The 21,677-nt window shown below is 41.1% G+C and overlaps 1 protein-coding gene across 1 annotated transcript in view; it reads right to left on the bottom strand.

The window, feature by feature from the left end:
* Nucleotides 1–17,420, bottom strand: part of LOC110492850 (SH3 and multiple ankyrin repeat domains protein 1) — a 57,712-nt gene extending 40,292 nt beyond the window's left edge. Inside the window, 1 exon segment of the mRNA XM_036946466.2 lies at nucleotides 17,014–17,420. The gene's annotated coding sequence lies outside the window, so the exon portion shown is untranslated.
* Nucleotides 17,421–21,677: the final 4,257 nt, after the last annotated feature.

Here is a 21,677-nt window from a genome sequence, read left to right as displayed (position 1 = left end):
GAGGCTGCCAAGGGGAAAATTGAATGATCTGAAAATCAGGGCCTAAGCTCACAGGTCGGAGCTCTGATTAGCACCATAAACCCTGGTGGAAACCTTGAGAAAGGGTTTGGGGCACAAACAGTGCCTTTAACAGGGATATGGGGAACAGAACACATGGGTTCACTGAGGTGTGTAGCCGAGGGGAGGGAGAAGGAGTTGAAAATAAGAGGAGGATCAGAGGATTAATCATGATAACGAGGAATAAGATGAATTGCCCTCCTTCAGGGCCCAGGAAGCAAAGATGGCTGGATGGATTCGGGGAAAGGTTCCATCAAATATTTTCCTTCCATCTTTCTTTTCATCTTCACGTTGGAACATAGTATCTAGAGCTCATCACTTGTGCATCTTGCAACAAAGTCACAATGACTTTGGGCTGGCATTGATATCTAACCACCCTCAGTAGCTGTGTAAACAATCATAGACTCCAAGACATGATACTGCATACAGTGCATTCGGAAAGAACTCAGACCCCTTCACTTTTTCCAAATTTTGTTACGATACAGCCTTATTCTAAAATGGATTAAATATTTTTTTCCCTCATCAATCTGCACATCATAGCCCTCACTGACAAAGCAAAAACTGTTTTTTAGAATTTTTGCAAATGTATTATAAATCAAAAGCTGAAATAACACATTTACATAAATGTTGACACCCTTCACTCAGTACTTTGGTGAAGCACCTTTGACAGCGATTACAGCCTCGATTCATCTTGGAAAAATCTCTATGTATTTGGGGAGTTGATCCCATTCTTCTCTGCGAATCCTCTCAAGGTCTGTCAGGATGGATGGGGAGCATCGCTGCACAGCTATTTCCAGGTGTCTCCAGAAATGTTAGATCAGGTTCAAGTCCGGACTCTGGCTGGACCACTCAAGGACATTCAGAGACTTGTCCCGAAGCCATTCCTGCGTTGTTTTGGCTGTGTGCTTAGGGTCATTGTCCTGTTGGAGGGTGAACCTTCGCCCCAGTCCGAGGTCCTGAGCTCTCTGGAGCAGGTTTTCATCAAGGATCTCTCTGTACTTTGCTCCGTTAATCTTTTATTTGATACTGACTAGTCTCCCAGTACCTGCCGCTGAAAAACATCACAGCATGATGCTGCCACAAACCATGCTTCACCATAGAGATGGTGCCAGGTTTCCTCCAGATGTGACGCTTGGCATTCAGGCCAAGAGTTCAATCTTGGTTTCATCAGACCAGAGAGTCCTTTAGGTGCCTTTTGGCAAACTCCAAGTGGGTTGTCATGTGCCTTTTACTGAGAAGTGGCTGATTGGTGGATTTCTACAGAGATGGTTGTCCTTCTGGACGGTTCTCCCATCGCCACAGAGGAACTCTGGAGCTCTGTCAGTGTGACCATCGGGTTCTTGGTCACCTCCCTGACCAAGGCCCTTCTCACCAGATTGCTCAGTTTGGTTGGGCAGCCAGCTCCAGGAAGTCTTGGTGGTTCAAAACTTCTTCAATTTAAGAATGATAGGGGCCACCGTGTTCTTGGGGACGTTAAATGCTGCAGACATTTTTTGGTACCCTTTCCCAGATCTGTGCCTAGGACACAATCCTGTCTTAGAGCTCTATGTAGAATTTCTTCAACCTCTTGGCTTGGTTTTTACTCCGACGTGCACTGTCAAATGCGGGACCATATATAGACAGGTGTGTGCCTTTCCAATTCATGTCCAATCAATTGAATTTACCACAGGTGGATTACAATCAAGTTGTAGAAACATCTCAAGGATGATCAATGGAAACAACAAGCACCTGAACTCAATTTCGAGTCTCATAGCAAAGGGTTTGAATACTTATGTAAATAAGGTAAATGATTGTTGCTGTTTTTTTACACCATTTTAAGTTATATCCAATTGGTAGTTACGGTCTTGTCCCATCGCTGCAACTCCTGTACTGACTCGGGAGAAGCAAAGGTCGAGAGCCCTGCATCCTCCGAAACACAACCCAGCCAAGCCGCACTGCTTCTTGACACAATGCCCGCTTAACCAAGGAAGCCAGTCGCACCAATGTGGCGGAGGAAGCACAGTACACCTGGCGACTGTGTCAGTGTGCATGAGCCCGCCCCGACACAGGAGTCGCTAGAGCACGATGGGACAAGGAAATCCCGGCCGGCCAAACCCTCCCCTAACCCAGACAGCGCTGGGACAATTGTGCATTACCTCGTGGGTCTCCCGGTTGCGGCCGGCTGCGACACAGCCCGGTATCGAACCAGGATCTGTAGTAACGCAGTGAAGAGGCGACTCCGGGATGCTGGCCTTCTAGGCAGCGTTCCTCTGTACAGTGTTCTTTTGCCCATCTTAATCTTTTATTTTTATTGGCCAGTCTGAGATATGCCTTTTTCTTTGAAACTCTACCTAGAAGGCCAGCATCCCGGAGTCGCCTCTTCACTGTTGACGTTGAGACAGGTGTTTTGCAGGTATTATTTAATAAAGCTGCCAGTTGAGGACTTGTGAGGCGTCTGTTTCTCAAACTAGACACTCTAATGTACTTGTCCTCTTTCTCAGTTGTGCACCGGGGCCTCCCACTCATCTTTCTATTCCAGTTTGCGCTGTTCTGTGAAGGGAGTTAGTACACAGCGCTATACGAGAGCTTCAGTTTTTTGGCAATTTCTCGCGTGGAATAACCTTAATTTCTCAGAACAAGAATAGACTGATGAGTTTCAGAAGAAAGGTCTTTGTTTCTGGACATTTTGAGCCTGTAATCGAACCCATGAATGCTGAAGCTCCAGATATTTAACTAGTCTAAAGAAGGTCAGTTTTATTGCTTCTTCAATCAGAACAACAGTTTTCAGCTGTGCTAACATAATTGTTTTTTATTTTCTTCGAATTATCAATTAGCCTTTTAAAATGATAAACTTGGAATAGCTAACACAACGTGCCATTGGAACACAGGAGTGATGGTTGCTGATAATGGGCCTCAATTGGCCTATGTAAATATTCCATTAAAAATCAGCTGTTTCCAGCTACAATAGTCATTTACAACATTAACAACGTCTACACTGTATTTCTGATCAATTTGATGTTATTTTAATGGACAGATTTTTTATTTTCTTACAAAAACAAGGACAGTTCTAAGTGACCCCAAACTTTTGAACGGTAGTGTATCTAAATATACAGTTGAAGTCAGAAGTTTACGTACAACTTAGCCAAATACATTTAAACTCATTTTCCCAATTCCTGACATTTAATCCTAGTAAATATTCACTGTCTTAGGTCAGTTAGGATCACCACTTAATTTTAAGAAGGTGAAATGTCAGAATAATAGTAGAGAGAATGATTTATTTCAGCTTATGTTTCTTTCATAACATTCCCAGTTGGTCAGAAGTTTACATACACTCAATTAGTGTCTGGTAGCATTGCCTTTAAATTTCATAACTTGGGTCAAACGTTTTGGGTAGCCTTCCACAAGCTTCCCACAATAAGTTGGGTCAATTTTGGCCCATTCCTCCTGACAGAGCTGGTGTAACTGAGTCAGGTTTGTAGGCCCCCTTGCTTGCACACCTTTTCAGTTCTGCCCACACATTTTCTATAGGATTGAGGTCAGGGCTTTGTGATGGCCACTCCAATACCTTGACTTTGTTGTCCTTAAACCATTTTGCCATAACTTTGGAAGTATGCTTAGGGTCATTGTCCATTTGGAAGACCCATTTGTGACCAAGCTTTAACTTCCTGACTGATGTCTTGAGATGTTGCTTCAATATATCCACATAATTTCCCCCCCTTATGATGCCATCTATTTTGTGAAGTGCACCAGTCCCACCTGCAGCAAAGCACCCCCACAAAAATGATGCTGCCTCCCCCCCCTGATTCACTGTTGGGATGGTGTTCTTCGGCTTGCAAGCCTCCCCCTTTTTCCTCCAAACATAACTATGGTCATTATGGCCAAACAGTTCTATTTTTGTTTCATCAGACCAGAGGACATTTCTCCAAAAAGTACGATCTTTGTCACCATGTGCAGTTGCAAACCATAGTCTGGCTTTTTTTATGGCGGTTTTGGAGCAGTGGCTTCTAACTTGCTGACCGGCCTTTCAGGTTATGTCGATATAGGACTCGTTTTATTGTGGCTATCGATTCTTTTGTACCCGTTTTCTCCAGCATCTTCACAAGGTTCTTTGCTGTTGTTCTGGGATTGATTTGCACTTTTCGCACCAAAGTACGTTCATCTCTAGGGGACAGAACGTGTCTCATTCCTGAGCAGTAGTACGGCTGTGTGGTCCCATGGTGTTTATACTTGCTTACTATTGTTTGTACAGATGAAAGTGGTGCCTTCAGGTGTTTGGAAATTGCTCCCATCCACAGGTACACCTCCAATTGACTCAAATGATGTCAATAAGGCTATCAGAAGCTTCTAAAGCCATGACACCATTTTCTGGAATTTTCCAAGCTGTTTAAATGCACAGTCATCTTAGTGTATGTAAACTTCTGACCAACTGGAATTGTGATACAGTGAATTATAAGTGAAATAATCTGTCTGTAAACAATTGTTGGAAAAATTACTTGTGCCATGCACAAAGTAGATGTCCTAACCAACTTGCCAAAACTATAGTTTGTTAACAAGAAATTTGTGGAGTGGTTGAAAAATGAGTTTTAATGACTCCAACATATGTGTATGTAAACTTCCGACTTCAACTGTATGTTGGCAAAATACATCCCTGACCGTTCTCACTGCAAAAAAAGCTGCAGATTAGGAGCAGCGAACGGAGGGGTGGGTGTCTGTGTCTGTGTGTCAATTTGCAGCGGGCAGCCAAGTCTGCTGTCACTCAGTCAGAATGTGCATTAGTTTAATCTACCCTTGCCCCATTTATAGATATTATGCACATTGATAGCAAACATCCTCACCATGTGATTTATCATAGTAGTCTTAGCAGCAGCAATCTAAATGATCAGACCGAAAACATGCGAGGAAAAGTGATTGGGTGAAATGATTAATCGAGTAGATGGAGAAATACAGCTTCACTCTATCCAATCAGAGCAGCAGGATCAACGTACAGCCCCCCTTCTCTTTACAGACAGGCAAACTAGCCCATTGAGTTATTTAGACCACATATGACTGACTTGAAAACAGTACAGAATGGTTTAGAAACTCTGTGACTGACTGACATGAGAAATACACTAGCTGCCACCTGAAAATATATATTTTTTCACAGATAAATACAGAACATACTCGGATCATAATCGTATCCAGAAAATTGCCCATATCCGTTACGATACTTGTTTTGTCTGACTATTCGGCACACCCCTATATGAAAGTTAACTGTGTTTGCGTGTGATCAGTGGTGGATTTATTCCGCCGATTCTGTTGAAAAACGTTCTTAAACGGAAGCAAATGGAACCAAGCGAAAATGAACATAACTGAATTTGTCCAATAGGAACTCTCGTTTGCAACTTTTGGACTAATGATTACACCCTAGATCAGCTAGATGCGGGCAGGATTGCGCAAGGCTGAATTGAATGTGTCGATGTCTGTCGCCTTGATTACTCAAATTTCTCTCGACCCGTGTACCCACATTGTAAACTTTCATTCATAGGTTAGGTTGTAGCAACCTCATGATAGGTATAGGAAAAATGTGAGTATCATGTAGTTGCCTAAACCTATCGATGTTACATTGAGCTGGGGGAATGGAATATGAATGACAGTTTTCCAATGTGCTGTAAGACAAAAAAAGATTTGTCTTCCCTCATCTTAAACAGCACCAAACACTATTGCGCAAAATGCTGTATCATATGAAGCAAAATGCATCATACACGCTGTATTTCTGTATTTTGAAAGTTCTATGTATTGAAAACTTGATAGGTGACATGCAAAATATTTTGGGACTATATCAATGATGGACTAATTAAACAAATACCAAAAGATCGTTTTGGGGTGGAATTTTCCTTTAAAAGGCACAGCATTCCACTCTCTTTCACACTCACTCTCTCCTCTCCCTTGCTCTCTATCTCTATGTAGGACAGAGCGTGAGTATAGATATATTTTCAGTGCATTGGTCCCCAGAAACTAGAATAGGAGAGTATCCAAGGAACAGATTGTCCCACTTTTACGTCCTGTTGAAAGTGGAGCGGCCAAGTTCTGTCCTCCATATCCCTCTCTTTCACTGGGTCTTCATCCTTCTACCTCTTTCACGCTGCTAGTCCCCTCTGTTTAGACATGGGACAGTTAGGGATGTGCTGTAGCCTAGGTCTATTACAAATATAGAGGGACTGACGGAATAAACACTTTTAATGAGACAGGGGGCGTTGATAAGTTGTATGGGAGGTACTGTACCTATGAGTGGGTCATTGGCCATCGAAGTGGGGAGTGGTCAGAGTTATCAGAGCTCTGACGTAGATAGTTACTCCCATGAGAGAAGATGAGGAGGAAGAGCTACAGTCTCTAGTGAAAGTCTACACACCTCTTACATAGTCCTCACATTTGCCTGTGTTATATATTTTTTTTATCTCATAACTGAATAAATTGGATCTTTTTCCTACCGATCTACACAAACTACTCAACATTGTCAACGTTAAAGAAAATTCTAGATCATTTTTCAAATTAATAACTAACTTTAAAAAACATATGTCTTCACAACCCAGAGTTAATATTTGGTGGAAGCACATTTGGCAGCCATTACAGCTGTGAATAACTTTGAATAATATTCTACCAACTTTGCAAAACTCTTAGGGCAATATTTATCCATTGTTTTTGTCAAAATTGCTCAAGCTCAGTAAATTTGGTTGGGAGTTCATTGATGGGCAGCCATATTCTAACCGTCTCAGATTTCAACCAAATTTAAGTCAGGATTGTGGCTGGAACACGCAGGAAAACTCAACACCTCTTGGAAAAGCCATTTGACATTAAATTGTGTAATTGTGATAAATTAAAACTCTATCCCAGGGTTTTCAGAAGACTGAGGTGGGTTTTCCTCTAACATTTTACCAGGGCTTTGCTCCTTTCATATTTATTTTGATCCTGACAAATTCCCCAGTCCCTGCAGGTGACAAGCATACCCATAACATGATGTGCCACCACAATAGTTGTTTTACATTTAATTTTAAAACAGCAAAATGTAAAGATTGTGCAAGGGGTGTGTAGACTTTCACTAGGCACTGTAAGCTTCAGTGGATCATTTCCAGGCCACAAACACTCCTTGGGGCCATGTTGTATGCTAGCTACGTTTCTAACTACTGTTTTATAACAAACTGAGGCAACACTTGATGCAAAAATTCAATGTGAGACAGTGAACTATCTAAAATGTATACATTTTCAGATTTAGCAGGTAAATACAATTAAATATCTGTCAAAAATAAATGTCTGGTGCCTTAAAACTGTATTTTAAATCAGATAAGAACAAATAATAGTATAATTCAGCATCCTCAACAATGATTATCTTACCCTAATTTCATGGGGAAATGAAATTCAAACAGCTATTCAAACAGACATTATATCTAATAATTAATTAAGTGCTTGATTAAAATAATTACCCCGAGCCTACACTATTTGGTAAACAATTCCCAACTCTTTGATCTACACTTAAGCCTCCCCATCCAACAACTTCCCTTCACAAAGGGTCATCCTTTTTCTGGAAACATCTAGCCATCCCCCAAGGTTACAGATGGGCTGACAACGTTTCAAACAGACAGCTTGGAATCACACTAATAGACAGCTATCACACTCATCTGTGCTGAGTCTAGCTAGAAAGCAGCTAAGGTGACAGACCACTCAATCCGGGCTAGGCTGGCGGTGGTCTGGTGCATATCAAAAGTGGGCTCTCTTTCCCCACCAGACTGGGTGTAAATGGGTCAGGTGGAATGTGTGTTGAGGGCCTTGCCTGCCTGGGATAGGCTATACTTGGTGGGGAGGGTGGGGAGCCTACTGTGCAGAGCACATTTTAGCTCTAATGTCCCCAATGCTATTTTTGAAAGCTCCCTTTCTACCGGAATGTAATTCTTTGGTTTTCAAGCTGATAAAAGTATTGCATTTTCAATGAACTTTTAAATAAGACGCATGGTACAAATCTTGCTAAAGTGTTGGTCCCATGTTTCATGAGCTGAAATAAAAGATCCCAGACATTTTCCATATGCACAAAAAGCTTATTTCTCAGTTTACATCCCTGTAAGTGAACATTTCTCCTTTGCCAAGATAATCCATCAGAGACCGCACCGGGAGGTCCGTGGGGCGACGCACAATTGGCCTAGCGTCGTCCGGGTTAGGGAGGGCTTGGCCGGTAGGGATATCCTTGTCTCATAGCGCACCAGCGACTCCTGTGGCGGGCCGGGCGCAGTGCACGCTAACCAAGGTTGCCAGGTTCACGGTGTTTCCTCCGACACATTGGTGCGGCTGGCTTCCGGGTTGGATGCGCGCTGTGTTAAGAAGCAGTGCGACTTGGTTGGGTTGTGTATCGGAGAACGCATGGCTTTCGACCTTTGTCTCTCCCGAGCCCGTATGGGAGTTGTAGCGATGAGACAAGATAGTAGCTACTAAAACAATTGGATACCACAAAAAATTGACGAGAAAAAGGGGTAAAAATTCAACAAACAAAAAAGCCCAGCATGATCATTACAGACGTGCATCTTCAGCTGGGGACAATAAAAGTCCACTCTAAAATGTGCAGTTTTGTCACACAACACAATGCCACAGATATCTCAAGTTTTGAGGGAGCATGCAACTGCAGGAATGTCCGCCAATGTAATGCTAATTTTACAACCATAAGCCGCCTCCAAAGTCCTTTTAGAGAACTTGGCAGTAAGTCCAACCAGCTTCACAACCACAGACCATATGTAACCACGCCAGCCCAGGACCTCCACATCCAGCTTCTTCACCTGCGGGATCGTCTGAGACCAGCCACCAGCTGTTGAAACTGAGGAGTATTTCTGTCTGTAATAAGCCCTTTTGTGGGGAAGAACTCATTCTGATTGGCTGGGACTGGCTCCCCAGTGGGTAGGCCTGGCTCCCAATTAGGTGGGCCTATGCACTCCCAGGCCCACCCATGATTGCGTTTATATTTTTGTTCAGTATAGTAACATTGTGCAGACTGCAGACTCTGTATGAGTTAGACTTCTGTAGATCTTATTACCAACACAATCCCGTCATCAAATGTTTCCTCAAGAATTTAGATTAATGACTCAATCTCTGGGGCTTTCCATTTGGAAAGCCCCAGAGATTGTGGGTGGGGGGAGGGCAGTATATGGGGGATTCAAGGCAATAACAAACATGCTGTTAAATTAATATAGTACAAATTCATTGTTTTAACACCTATTTCCAATGTGAGGTGGCTGTCCCAAACCCTGACTCCTAAACTTCATGTTTGAAAATAAAGCAATTCATTATTTTAGTAATTTTTTAACAGTATTATTTTAATAGAACATCTTGAGTTGTTCATTTATAACATTGACATGTACTGATCTAAATAGTAGGTCTGTTCATTTTAAAACATCTTTAAAAAAAAAGGTGTTCCCACCTTCTGATGTCACTACCGAATCACACACATTAAAAGACTATAGAATATCTGCCTTAAGCCGAATCCCTACAAATATCACCAGGTGATGGGAAAGCACCCCTCCCCAGCATGGCCAAATGGAGTAGTCTGTCTGCAAACATTTTGGAGAAAATGAGTGAGCAAGTCAGTAAATTATGTATTTTTAAAAAGTGTCACAACCGAACATCTAATATACGGTTTTGGGACTAAAATATGTTTGCTTGGACATACACTATCATTCAAAAGTTTGGGGTCACTTAGAAATGTCCTTGTTTTTGAAAGAAAAGCCATTTTTTTGTCCATTAAAATAACATCAAATTGATCAAAAATACAGTGTAGACATTGTTAATGTTGTAAATCCCGGCTTCTGGTATGTGCGGTCATTGTGGGGACGACATTGTCAATACACTTACAATTATGTGGATATATTGAAGCAACATCAAGACATCAGTCAGGAAGTTAAAGCTCGTCGCAAATGGGTCATCCAAATGGACAATGACCCCAAGCATACTTCCAAAGTTGTGGCAATTGTCCGTAGAGCTCCGAGACAGGATTGTGTCGAGGCACAGGGTAGCAAAACATTTATGCAGCATTGAAAGTCCCCAAGAACACAGTTGCCACCACCATTCTTAAATGGAAGAAGTTTGGAACCACCTATACTCGTTCTAGAGCTGGCCGTCGGGCCAAATTGAGCAATCGGGGGAGAAGGGCAATGGTCACTCTAACAGAGCTCCAGAGTTCCTCTGTGTAGATGGGACAAACTTCCAGAAAGACAACCTTTTCTGCAGCACTCCACCAATTAGGCCTTTACGGTAGAGTGGCCAGACAGAAGCCACACCTCAGTAAAAGGCACATGACAGCCCACTTGGAGTTTGCCAAAAGCACCTAAAGGACTCTCAGACCAAGAGAAACAAGATTCTCTGGTCTGATGAAACCAAGATTGAAGTCTTTGGCATGAAAAACAAGCGTCACGTCTGGAGGAAACCAGGCACCGCAAATCACCTTGCCAATACCATGCCTGCGCTGAAGGATGGTGGTGGCAGCATCATGCTGTGGGGATGTTTTTCAGTGGCAGGGACAGGGAGACTAGTTAGGATCAAGGGAAAGATGAACAGAGCAAAGTACAGAGAGATCATTGATGAAAACCTGCTCCATAGCGCTCAGGACCTCAGACTTGGGCAAAGGCTCACGTTCCAACAGGACAACGATCCTAAGCACAGCCAAAACAACACAGGAGTGGCTTCGGGACAACTGTCTGAATGTCCTTGAGTGGCCCAGCTAGAGCCCGGACTTGAACCCAATCAAACATCACTGTAGAGACGAAAAATAGCTGTGCAGCAACACTCCCCATCCAACCTGACAGAGCTTGAGAGGATCTGCAGAGAAGAATGGGAGAAACTCCCCAAATACAGGTGTGCCAAGCTTGTAGCATCATACCCAAACATACTCAAGTCTGTAATTGCTGCCAAAGGTCCTTCAACAAAGTACTGAGTATAGGGTCTGAATACTTATGTACATGTGATATTTCAGTTTAATTTTTATTTTTATACATTTGCAAAAAATCAAAAAACTTGTTTTAGCTTTGTCATTATGGGGTATTGTGTGTAGATTAATGAGGAAACAAATCTATTTAATCAATTTTATAAAATGGCTGTTACGGAACAAAATGTGGAATAAGTGAAGGGGTTTGAATACTTTCCTGTCCACTGTCTGTCTACCAGGTCTGTCCACCTGACGTAATGTATGTCGTAAGAAGTGTGCTGAAAGTTTTGGGAAAATAGGTCATACATTTGAAAAAAAAAGTGGTTTCCCCCAATTTACACAACTTCTGTGGAATGACCCTTAAACAGTAGCGTAATGTGTACACGAGGCAGCACACTTTCTCCTCAGCTCCCTCCTCTCACTGCTGGCACGGTTTGACCGAGTGCGTTAAAATGCCATGAAAAGAGCGACTGAACATGAAAGGGATCTCTGCTGCAGGTATCTTACTGTTTCACAAACACAGCAGAAAGACAGAAACACATAGGGCCAGTGGGAATATATATAGGTTGAGAGAAAGGAAAGAGAAGAACCTGTCTCTGGGTCATTTCAATGGCCCAATAATTCCACTGTAATCTGAGTGAGACACTTAATATGTATGCCTGTTAGTACAAATGGTTCTGGTTGCAATTGTGAGGAACAGAAGCATACAAGATCCTAATAAACGTTGTCAGTTATGGCTGACAACTGGGGACTATGATGTCGGGTCTTGTTAAGGTTTGTTCTGTAACTCATTACTGTAGTGCAATTAGTTTTGGAGACTGTACTTCCTGACTATTAGGCACTTATTTGAGGGATGGAGTAGAGGCCACTGATGATTGCTCTTCATCTGGCTCTGTGTTGGACTCGTTCTTAGAGCCTGTTATTACAGTGAAATCATTAGCTAGGAATTGTGGTGTTTCAGCAGAAGGGGAATGAAATTACTAGAGTATAATTCTGTCATTAAACCTACATTATGGTTTTGTTATTGGAATATAAGAGCAACTGACAATGTACATTTAGATTATTATTTTTTTATTTCTTATTTTATTTTTTACAGTGCTTTATTATGATGGCTATGTCGCAGTTTACCAGCTCCAGCTTTGCTGGCCTGTCCACTAGCCTACATATTTACTCTAGGGACTGTCCTATGTAATATGAAAGGATTGCAGAGTCAGGTGGAACAGCTATTTTGTTGTGTTGCACCATCTTATTGAGTGTTGCTCTGGCAGGCTGTTACGCCAGTTACAGTAAACAACAGTCGAACGCTCGTTAAAAGGATACATCTGAGGATAGCTGTCTCAAGGCCTTTAATTGATGGCACTTAAGCAACAGAGCATATAGGACGTTTGACTTCAGTAATCCTATGTTTTTCCACTCTATTAATATGTTGATCAAGTTATATGTGTGTGTGTGTGTGTGTGTGTGTGTGTGTGTGTGTGTGTGTGTGTGTGTGTGTGTGTGTGTGTGTTTGTCCCATCTGCTGCAGTCCAGTTGTGATTTCCCCATGGGAGTGAATGAAGCTATATCGTATTGTAAATTCTGCATCTTACTGTGCAGTAGCTCGGAATTCACCCTCTTTATTCCTTGTAGGAGTCTCGCTGCCACAAAAACATGGTCAACATGTCTCCCTCTTGTCTTCCCCACTCTCCATAATAAACCCTTGAGAGATACTGCAGCAAACACCAGAGTTAAATCTCCTACACAGTGACCAGTCCATTGCTCTCCTTTATTCAGAAATGGTAGTAGGGGTACAAAGGGACATTTCCCAGTTCTGTCAAGTGGAAAAGCGCCCAATGAGACTAAGAGCATTGTGGTCTACATTCACACTTTCTTTCATTGTTGTGCTTTCCATGAACCCCATTGTCTTTCATTTCATTTGAACTCATTACGGTTTGTTAGTAATTTCACTGTCTTTGTGGAATTAAACTGCACTTCTGTGTATTTTCTCCTCTCTGTAAATTAATTCCCAGTTTCCCTTAGAAAATATAAGTGTCTGTAGCAAGACTGGTTTAATGTACACTAAGTCCAGAGAGAGGCAGGCATAGACAATTACTTTCTGTATCTATAAGATCAACGTCTCCTTTAGTTGAATCTCATGTGCATGTCTTACACCATTGACGCATAGCACATTCCCATCTTATAACAACCTCTGCCACACATAACTTGGCTAGCTAATATGACTGGTTTTTATGCCAGGCCATGACCCCAGAGATACAACTAAAGTGGTGTGTGGCTGTCTTCAAGTAAACTGTTACTTAGTGCTCTCGGCAAAGCCTGAACCCATGAATAGAGAGATCAGGTAATGATATCTATTTTGTTGACAAGCAGCAGAAAAGGAAGTGTGTCAAATTGGGTGTTGATGAGTTCTGCGATGATTCTCCCTCACCTTTCCATTTCCTCATTCTACCCCTCTGAACTCCCACAGCAAGATGCAACACATTTTATAACTCTAATAGTTTATGCACCCATTGGATCAATATTTCCTTTCCAAAATTGTAGTACATAGGATGTAGGTTTGCAAAGGGAGGGTATATTACTGGAAAATGTCTACGTTTACCAGTAAACTACCAGAATCTGGGTAACTTTAAATTATTGGGGGGAATTTTATCAGATGACATTTAGTGGCATTCTTGGGTACCTCTGATTATCACAGGTGTCTAATTATCTCTCATCTCTGGCCCTCTGTGTGGCATTATCACATGTCAAATATATAAAATAATCAAATTAAATTATTTTAAAATAATATATAGAATGACGAAGCTGTAAAACATGATCCTAAATATAAACCATCAACTTAGCGAATACCATTGGTGTTTAATATGAAATTAAATATTGTTTTTCATTAGACTATGTCCATATGTCTTTGTTGTAAATGTTTTGGCACCAAACTTGTTGCAGTTGTGAAAAAAAGTCAACATTTGGAAGAGTTGCAGAGTTCATTGAAAATACTGCCATTGTTGATTAGATGCTTTTTTCATGAATTAGGCTATTTTCGCTTGAACCTCATGGTTTATCCACTAGAAATTCATGGACAGTATTGTCACAGATGTAAATATATATATATATAATATAAATACATTTGTAAAAAATTATTCAAGCATAAATGACCTAAATTACCATAGATTAACAAAATTACAGAAGATTGCGGTAAATTACCGGTAGCTTTGCAACCTTACTCGTTCTTCGGTTTTAGTTTGTACATACTCAACCATTTCCCAACCCTGGTCCAAGTGGGGCACTACTGTACGTATTAAGGAATTATTCACACTAAGAAAACTCAATTTAAATGGATAAGGTGTAGACACTGTAAACTTCTACTATTTAATATTTCAGTTGTTAAACTGTTTTACCTACTAACTGTCCACAAGCGTTTGGCTACGTACTGTACAGTAATTATATGGAAATCAGGTATACATGGTATACAAGGCACAAGTAAGTCCTGACAAATCTGTAGAGTGATATTAAGTGATGGAGTTATATTAATCTACTCTTAAACTGCTACTTCAGGATTTTGGCAATGAAGCCCTTTATTTACTTCCTCGGAGTCCAATGAACTCATGAATACTATTTTTATGTCTCTGCGTGCTGTTTGAAGGAAGTTTCTAACAAGCGTTAGCACAATTGCTAACTAGTGTTCGCGCAATGTCTGGAAGGCTATAGTAACTGCTAGCATGCTAGTAGATACATAGACTTCCAGTCATAGCACTAATGCTAGTTAGCATTGGCTTGTAAAACTTTCTCTATCTTCCTTCATACTGAATGCAGATACAGTACAGGCAAATTATATTCATGAGTTCATCTGACTCTGGGGAAGAAGATAAAGGGCCAAAATCCCGAAGTATCCCTTTAAGTGATATGCCCGATTACATGAGTGTTGGCTTTGAAGAACCCCCTGTGATCATGTAATCCCTGTACTGTCCCACTTTGTATTCATTCCCATTGACTTATTCTACATTGTGTTACAGCCTGAATTCAAAATGGATAATAAAATAATATAACAATAATGACAAAGTGAAAAACTTATTTAGAAATCTATTGAACATTTTAAACCAAAATATCTCATTTCCATAAGTATTCACACCCCAATACATGTTATCATCATCTCTGGCATTTACAGCTGTGAGAGTTTCTGGGTAAATCTCTTAGAACCTTGCACCACCAGGATTGTACAATATTTGACGTTTGTATTCATACCCATTGACTTATTCTACATTTTGTTGTGTTACAGCCTGAATTCAAAATGGATTAAATATAGGTTTTCACTCACCCATCTCACCCATGACAAAGTGAAAACATGTTTTCAGAGCTTTCCACACCTGGATAGTACAATATTGACATAATTATTAAAACAATTCTTCTAGCTCTGTCAAGTTGGTTGTTGATCATAGCTAGATTGCCATAGATTTTCAAGCTGATGTTGCCCTTTCCTGCAGTCAATGACCAAAAGAGCACTCTTTGGCCTCATGGGTGGAACTTTATTAATATTTTGTAAAGTTAATAAAGTTATTTTTTTAAACTGGTGTTTCCATGTCAAACATTTTTGTTATATTTCAGTCTTCTGTATATAAAGTGTAACATTGGATGCAAACTCAAAATGTAATACATTTCAACTCTATATCTATTTTAAAGTTGACTTGTTTAAGACTACCAATAATCACTCTGTGTGAACATGAACTGACAAGCATACCCATAACATGATGCAGCCACCACCATACTTGAAAATATAAAGAGTTGTACTCAGTGATGTGTTGTATCTGCCCCAAACACGTTTTTTTATTCAGGACACATTTTTCACAGTTTTACTTTGTTGTCTTATTGCAAACAGGATGTATGTTTTAGAATATTTGTATTCTGTACAGGCTTCCTTCTTTTCACTTTGTCATTTAGGTTAGTATTGTGGAGTAACTACAATGATGTTGATCCATCCTCTGTTTTCTCCTATTACAGCCATTCAACTCTGTAACTGTTTTAAAATCACCATTGGCGTCATGGTGAAAACCCTGAGAAACCCTGTTTCCTTCTTCTCCGGCAACTCAGTTAGGAAGGACGCCTGTATCTTTGTAGTGACTGGATGGATTGATACACCATCCAAAGTGTGACTAATACTACTTCACCATGCTCAAAGAGATATTCATTGTCTGCTTTTAAAATGTTGACCCAGTTACCAATAGGTACCCTTCTTTGTGAAGCATTGGAAAACCTCCTTGGTGTTGGTGGTGGAATATGTGCTTCAAATTCACTGCTCGACTGTGGGCCTTTACAGATAATTAATTGTATGTGTGGGGTACAGACATGAGGTAGTCATTCAAAAATCATGTTAACCACTATTAGTCCATTCAACTAATGTGACTTGTTAAGAAAATGTTTACTCCTGAACTTATTTAGTCTTAACATAACAAAGGGGTTGAATACTTATTGACTCAAGACATTTCAGCTTTTTATTTTTTATTCATTTGTAATAAGTCCTCTTTGACAGTATGGGGTATTGTGTGTAGGCAAGTGACACAGAATCTCAGTCAAGGGGTGTGAATACTTTCTGTATAATGCATAAAACGTTATACATTATATTAGACCTCTTCACCACCATCACTCTGTAGTACACGCCCCCCCCCCCTGCTTTTTCAACAGACTCCAGCGCTGTGCTCACTTCACTCTCTAAAGAACACAGCGCCTTTCCAGCTCACACCCCACTCTGTTCAAATCACGCATCGCTGAGACTATGCCACAAACCTCTTGCGTATATCCAAGCTTCCTTCTAGGCGTCTTACCTTTCTCTTTTTGCACAGTGGATCCCTGTCATCAAACCATCGCCCCTATCCTATTACTCTCTTTGCCTTCGCCTTCCTGACACTTCTCCTGTCACCTATCTCGGTCGGTCCCCAATCACCAAAACCTGCTCTACATTCCCGTGGCTCTTATGATTTACCTACTAATGTTACTCTATCAATTATTCTTTAAGACAATACATCAGCATATAACTACAAAGAAACCTGAAGCATAAATACCTTTTACTGGACTGTGTTCTGTTTCTTTGTATCCGCAGTGACCTCCTTTATACACCCACAAAGAGAGCAAGGAGGACCAGTGGAGATGAATAAAGATCCAGAAGGACAAATAAGGAAAGGTAAAAAAAGAGCAAATGTTTTTCCCTCCATTCAAAATGACATTTTCAGCTCTTCCCACTCTATAAAGGAGTATCAATGGGACCCAGAGCAACTGCACTGAGCAGCAGCCTCTACTTCGAGGGGGATCTGACAACCTCTCTCTCACACACATACACACACCATTTCACCTGCCCTACCCCCTCTATAGCACTGTCTCCATCTCTCCCTCGCACACACACTCACATACTCTCCCTCTCCAATGTGGCTCATTCAAACAGTCCTGCTCTCTCTTTCTCTCTCTCTCTCTCCAGCTGGTAGGTGGATCTCACTCATTCACTTTCCCCCCTCTCCCTTTACCTCAATTTTCCACTCACTCACTCACTCTAGCTGCTCTTGTTACTCTCTATTCTGACTTTCTATCCCTCTCTCTCCCTCTCATCCTACCCCTCTCGCTCTCCCTCTCTCACAAACACACACTTTCTTATTCCCTCTTGTCCCCCAATATTCTACCTCCCTCTCACACACTCTCCTTGTCCCTTGCAATTCTCTCTCCCTGCATCCAACCTTCTCTCACATACATTCTCTCTTCTCTCATGACAGTATGCCCCCCCCTCCGGTGTACATCTACCACTGAACCTGCCGTCTCCAGCCTCTGTAGTACTGTTTCAGTACATATACGGTAAGGGCCCTCAAAAGGACTCTCTGCTTCACCGTTCTCTGAGCCTGAGATGGCGTGTCTGTTCTATTTAACACAATACACTCCAGTCCTACATTGGCTCTCAATCTAGTTTTGCTGTGTCCTATGTCCTGATTCTGATAAACAAGCTTTCCTCTTGCCTTCTGAGTTAACCCTTTGCATGCCAATGGGAAGGAGAAGAAGTGGGTCATGGGCAGGCAGAGGAGAGAGCAGGGATTGTGTGGATATCTGTGGTGTGTGTGTGTGTGTGTGTGTGTGTGTGTGTGTGTGTGTGTGTGTGTGTGTGTGTGTGTGTGTGTGTGTGTGTGTGTGTGTGTGTGTGGGGGTGTGTGTGTGTGTGTGTGTAAAGGGAGAGGAGAACAATTATTTAATGATTAGGATGAAAGAACGAGTATATACTGTTGTGTGTATATATAGCTCATGCAAAGAAATGTAAAAAAATGCTTTCATTACACAGGAAGAATACATAGTAAGTTCTAATATAAAATTTTGGCTATTTATCAATTCATTACAAACAAAGGCCATGACCTAGTGAGATATGCATGGCGGAGGCTCAATCAAGCTAATCGTCTTGACTACTTTCGTACGTCTTTCTCACTTGCACCAAAAGTTTAAAAAAGTGTTGAGAGGGGACAGAATAATTGGCATATACATTATTACCCTTATAGAATTTCCACGTCGGCGAGGATAATGGAAATTTAATCAAAGCCTGTTGGATGACAACTTGACAACTAGGACAAGTTTTAACTTCCTGACTGATGTCTTGAGATGTTGCTTCAATGTATCCACATAATTTTCTTTCCTCATGAAGCCATCTATTTTGTGAAGTGCATCAGTCCCTCCTGCAGCAAAGCACCCCCACAATAAGATGCTGCCACCCCCGTGCTTCACGGTTGGGATGGTGTTCTTCGGCTTGCAAGCCTCACCCTTTTTCCTCCAAATATAATAATGGTCATTATGCCCAAACAGTTCTATTTTTGTGTCATCAGACCAGAGGACATTTCTCCAAAAAGTACGATCTTTGTCCCCATGTGCAGTCTAAAACTGTAGTCTGGCTTTTTTATGGCGGTTTTGGAGCAGTGGCTTCTTCCTTGCTGAGTGGAATTTCAGGTTATGTCAAAATAGAACTCGTTTTACTGTGGATATACAGTCGTGGCCAAAAGTTGAGAATTTTTACAAAGTCTGCTGCCTCAGTTTGTATGATGGCAATTTGCATATACTCCAGAATGTTATGAAGAGTGATCAGATGAATTGAAATGAATTACAAAGTCCCTCTTTGCCATGCAAATTAACTGAATCCCCAAAAAACATTTCCACTGCATTTCAGCCCTGCCACAAAAGGACCAGCTGACATCATGTCAGTGATTCTCTCGTTAACACAGGTGTGAGTGTTGACGAGGACAAAGCTGGAGATCACTCTCTCATGCTGATTGAGTTCGAATAACAGACTGGAAGCTTCAAAAGGAGGGTAGTGCTTGGATTCATTGTTCTTCCTCTGTTATCCATGGTTACCTGCAAGGAAACACGTGCCATCATCATTGCTTTGCACAAAAAGGGCTTCACAGGCAAGGATATTGCTGCCAGTATGATTGCACCTAAATCAACCATTTATCTGATCATCAAGAACTTCAAGGAGAGCGGTTCAATTGTTGTGAAGAAGACTTCAGGCAGCCAAGAAAGTCCAGCAAGCGCCAGGACCGTCTCCTAAAGTTGATTCAGCTGAAAGATCGGGGCATCACCAGTACGTACAGAGCTTGCTCAGGAATGGCAGCAGGCAGGTACAAGTGCATCTGCACACATAGTGAGGCGAAGACTTTTGGAGGATGGCCTGGTGTCAAGAAGGGCAGCAAAGAAGCCACTTCTCTCCAGGAAAAACATCAGGGACAGACTGATATTCTGCAAAAGGTACAGGGATTGGACTGCTGAGGACTGGGGTAAAGTCATTTTCTCTGATGAATCCCTTTTCCGATTGTTTGAGGCATCCAGAAAAAAGCTTGTCCGGAGAAGACAAGGTGAGCGCTACCATCAGTCCTGTGTCATGCCAACAGTAAAGCATCCTGAGACCATTCATGTGTGGGGTTGCTTCTCAGCAAAGGGAGTGGGCTCACTCACAATTTTTCCTCAGAACACAGCCATGAATAAAGAATGGTACCAACACATCCTCCGAGAGCAACTTCTCCTACAATGCCTTTTCCAGCATGATGGAGCACCTTGCCATAAGGCAAAAGTGATAACTAAGTGGCTCGGGGAACAAAACATAGATATTTTGGGTCCATGGCCAGGAAACTCCCCAGACCTTAATCCCATTGAGAACTTGTGGTCAATCCTCAAGAGGTGGGTGGATAAACAAAAACCCACAAATTCTGACAAACGCCAAGCATCGATTATGCAAGAATGGGCTGCCATCAGTCAGGATGTGGCCCAGATGTTAATTGACAACATGCCAGAGCGGATTGCAGAGGTCTTGTAAAGAGGCACTGAGTTTGAAGGTAGGCCTTGAAATGCATACACAGGTACACCTCCAATTGACTCAAATGATGTCAATTAGCCTATCAGAAGCTTCTAAAGCCATGACATAATTTTCTGGAATTTTCCAAGCTGTGTAAAGGCAGTCAACTTAGTGTATGTAAACTTCTGACCCACTGGAATTATGATACAGTGAATTATAAGTGAAATAATCTGTCTGTAAACAATTGTTGGAAAAATGCCTTGTGTCATGCACAAAGTAGATGTCCTAACCGGCTTGCCAAAACTATAGTTTGTTAACAAGAAATGTGTGGAGTGGTTGAAAAATGAGTTTGAATGACTCCAACCTAAGTGTATGTAAACTTCCGACATCAACTGTAGGTACAGCAGATCCCCTAATTGTATGGGACTCTTTTAAATGTGCCTTTAGAGGCCATGCAATTCAGTACTCATTTCTAAAACAAAAGCAATTTAGGCCCAAAGACTCCATATTAACAAAGGAAATGGAAGGTCTAACAGTACAGATAGATAGCAATAAAAACTGTACCATAGAGGCACTGAATATATTAGAGGAAAAACAAAAATAAATGGAGGAACTGTAATATATGTGTAATATATTATAAAAAGAAAGAGAACTGGATAAAATATGGGGGAAAATGCACCAAATTCTATTTTAAATCTTCAACATAACTTTTTACAAATAATGGAGTCACCCTTGATTCACCAAACTATACTTTGAAAGAGGAAGCAAAGTACTTTAAGCATATGTTTTCATTTCAGTCTCCTCCATCTCCACTAGCCAAATTTAATTGCATGGATTTTTTTTCTAATAATAATGTAAAATTAACAGCTGTATAGAAAGTCCAAATTACAGAGGAGGAACCTCTTGATACAAACAAAACCTTGGACAACTCCAGGGCTGGATGACATACCAGTGGAGGTATACCAAACTTGTTTGATATACTCAGAGGACTGTTATTAGCCTGTTTTAACCACTCCTATAAAAAATTGTAGATTATCAGATACTCAACAAAAATATCTGATTTCATTATTACTGAAAAAGGATCCAAGTGGTAAATATAAAGATCCAGTCCATTTAAAAAAAAATGGAGGCCCCTTACATCGCAGGGTGTGATGCAAAAAATTCTAGCAAAATGCGTAGCGCATACAATTGAAAAGGTATTGTTGGATATTATTCATCAAATTCAGACAGTTTTTTTTACATGGCTGATACATTGGAGATAATATAAGACTAGTACTGGAAACAATAGAACACTATGAAAATCTGGGAAACCAGGCCTGGTATTCATAGCTGACTTTGAAAAGGCTTTTGATGAAGAAATAAAGAATATTTCAATTTTGGAGAATCTCTTGTAAAATGGGTTAAAGTTATGTATAGTAA

The sequence above is a fragment of the Oncorhynchus mykiss genome, chromosome 16 (genome assembly GCF_057628025.1).
Source record: "Oncorhynchus mykiss isolate SJ-2025 chromosome 16, ASM5762802v1, whole genome shotgun sequence".
NCBI classification, from domain to species: domain Eukaryota; kingdom Metazoa; phylum Chordata; class Actinopteri; order Salmoniformes; family Salmonidae; genus Oncorhynchus; species Oncorhynchus mykiss.
The sequence above is the reverse complement of the archived record's forward strand: the minus strand, read 5'-3'. Positions and strand labels throughout refer to the sequence as shown.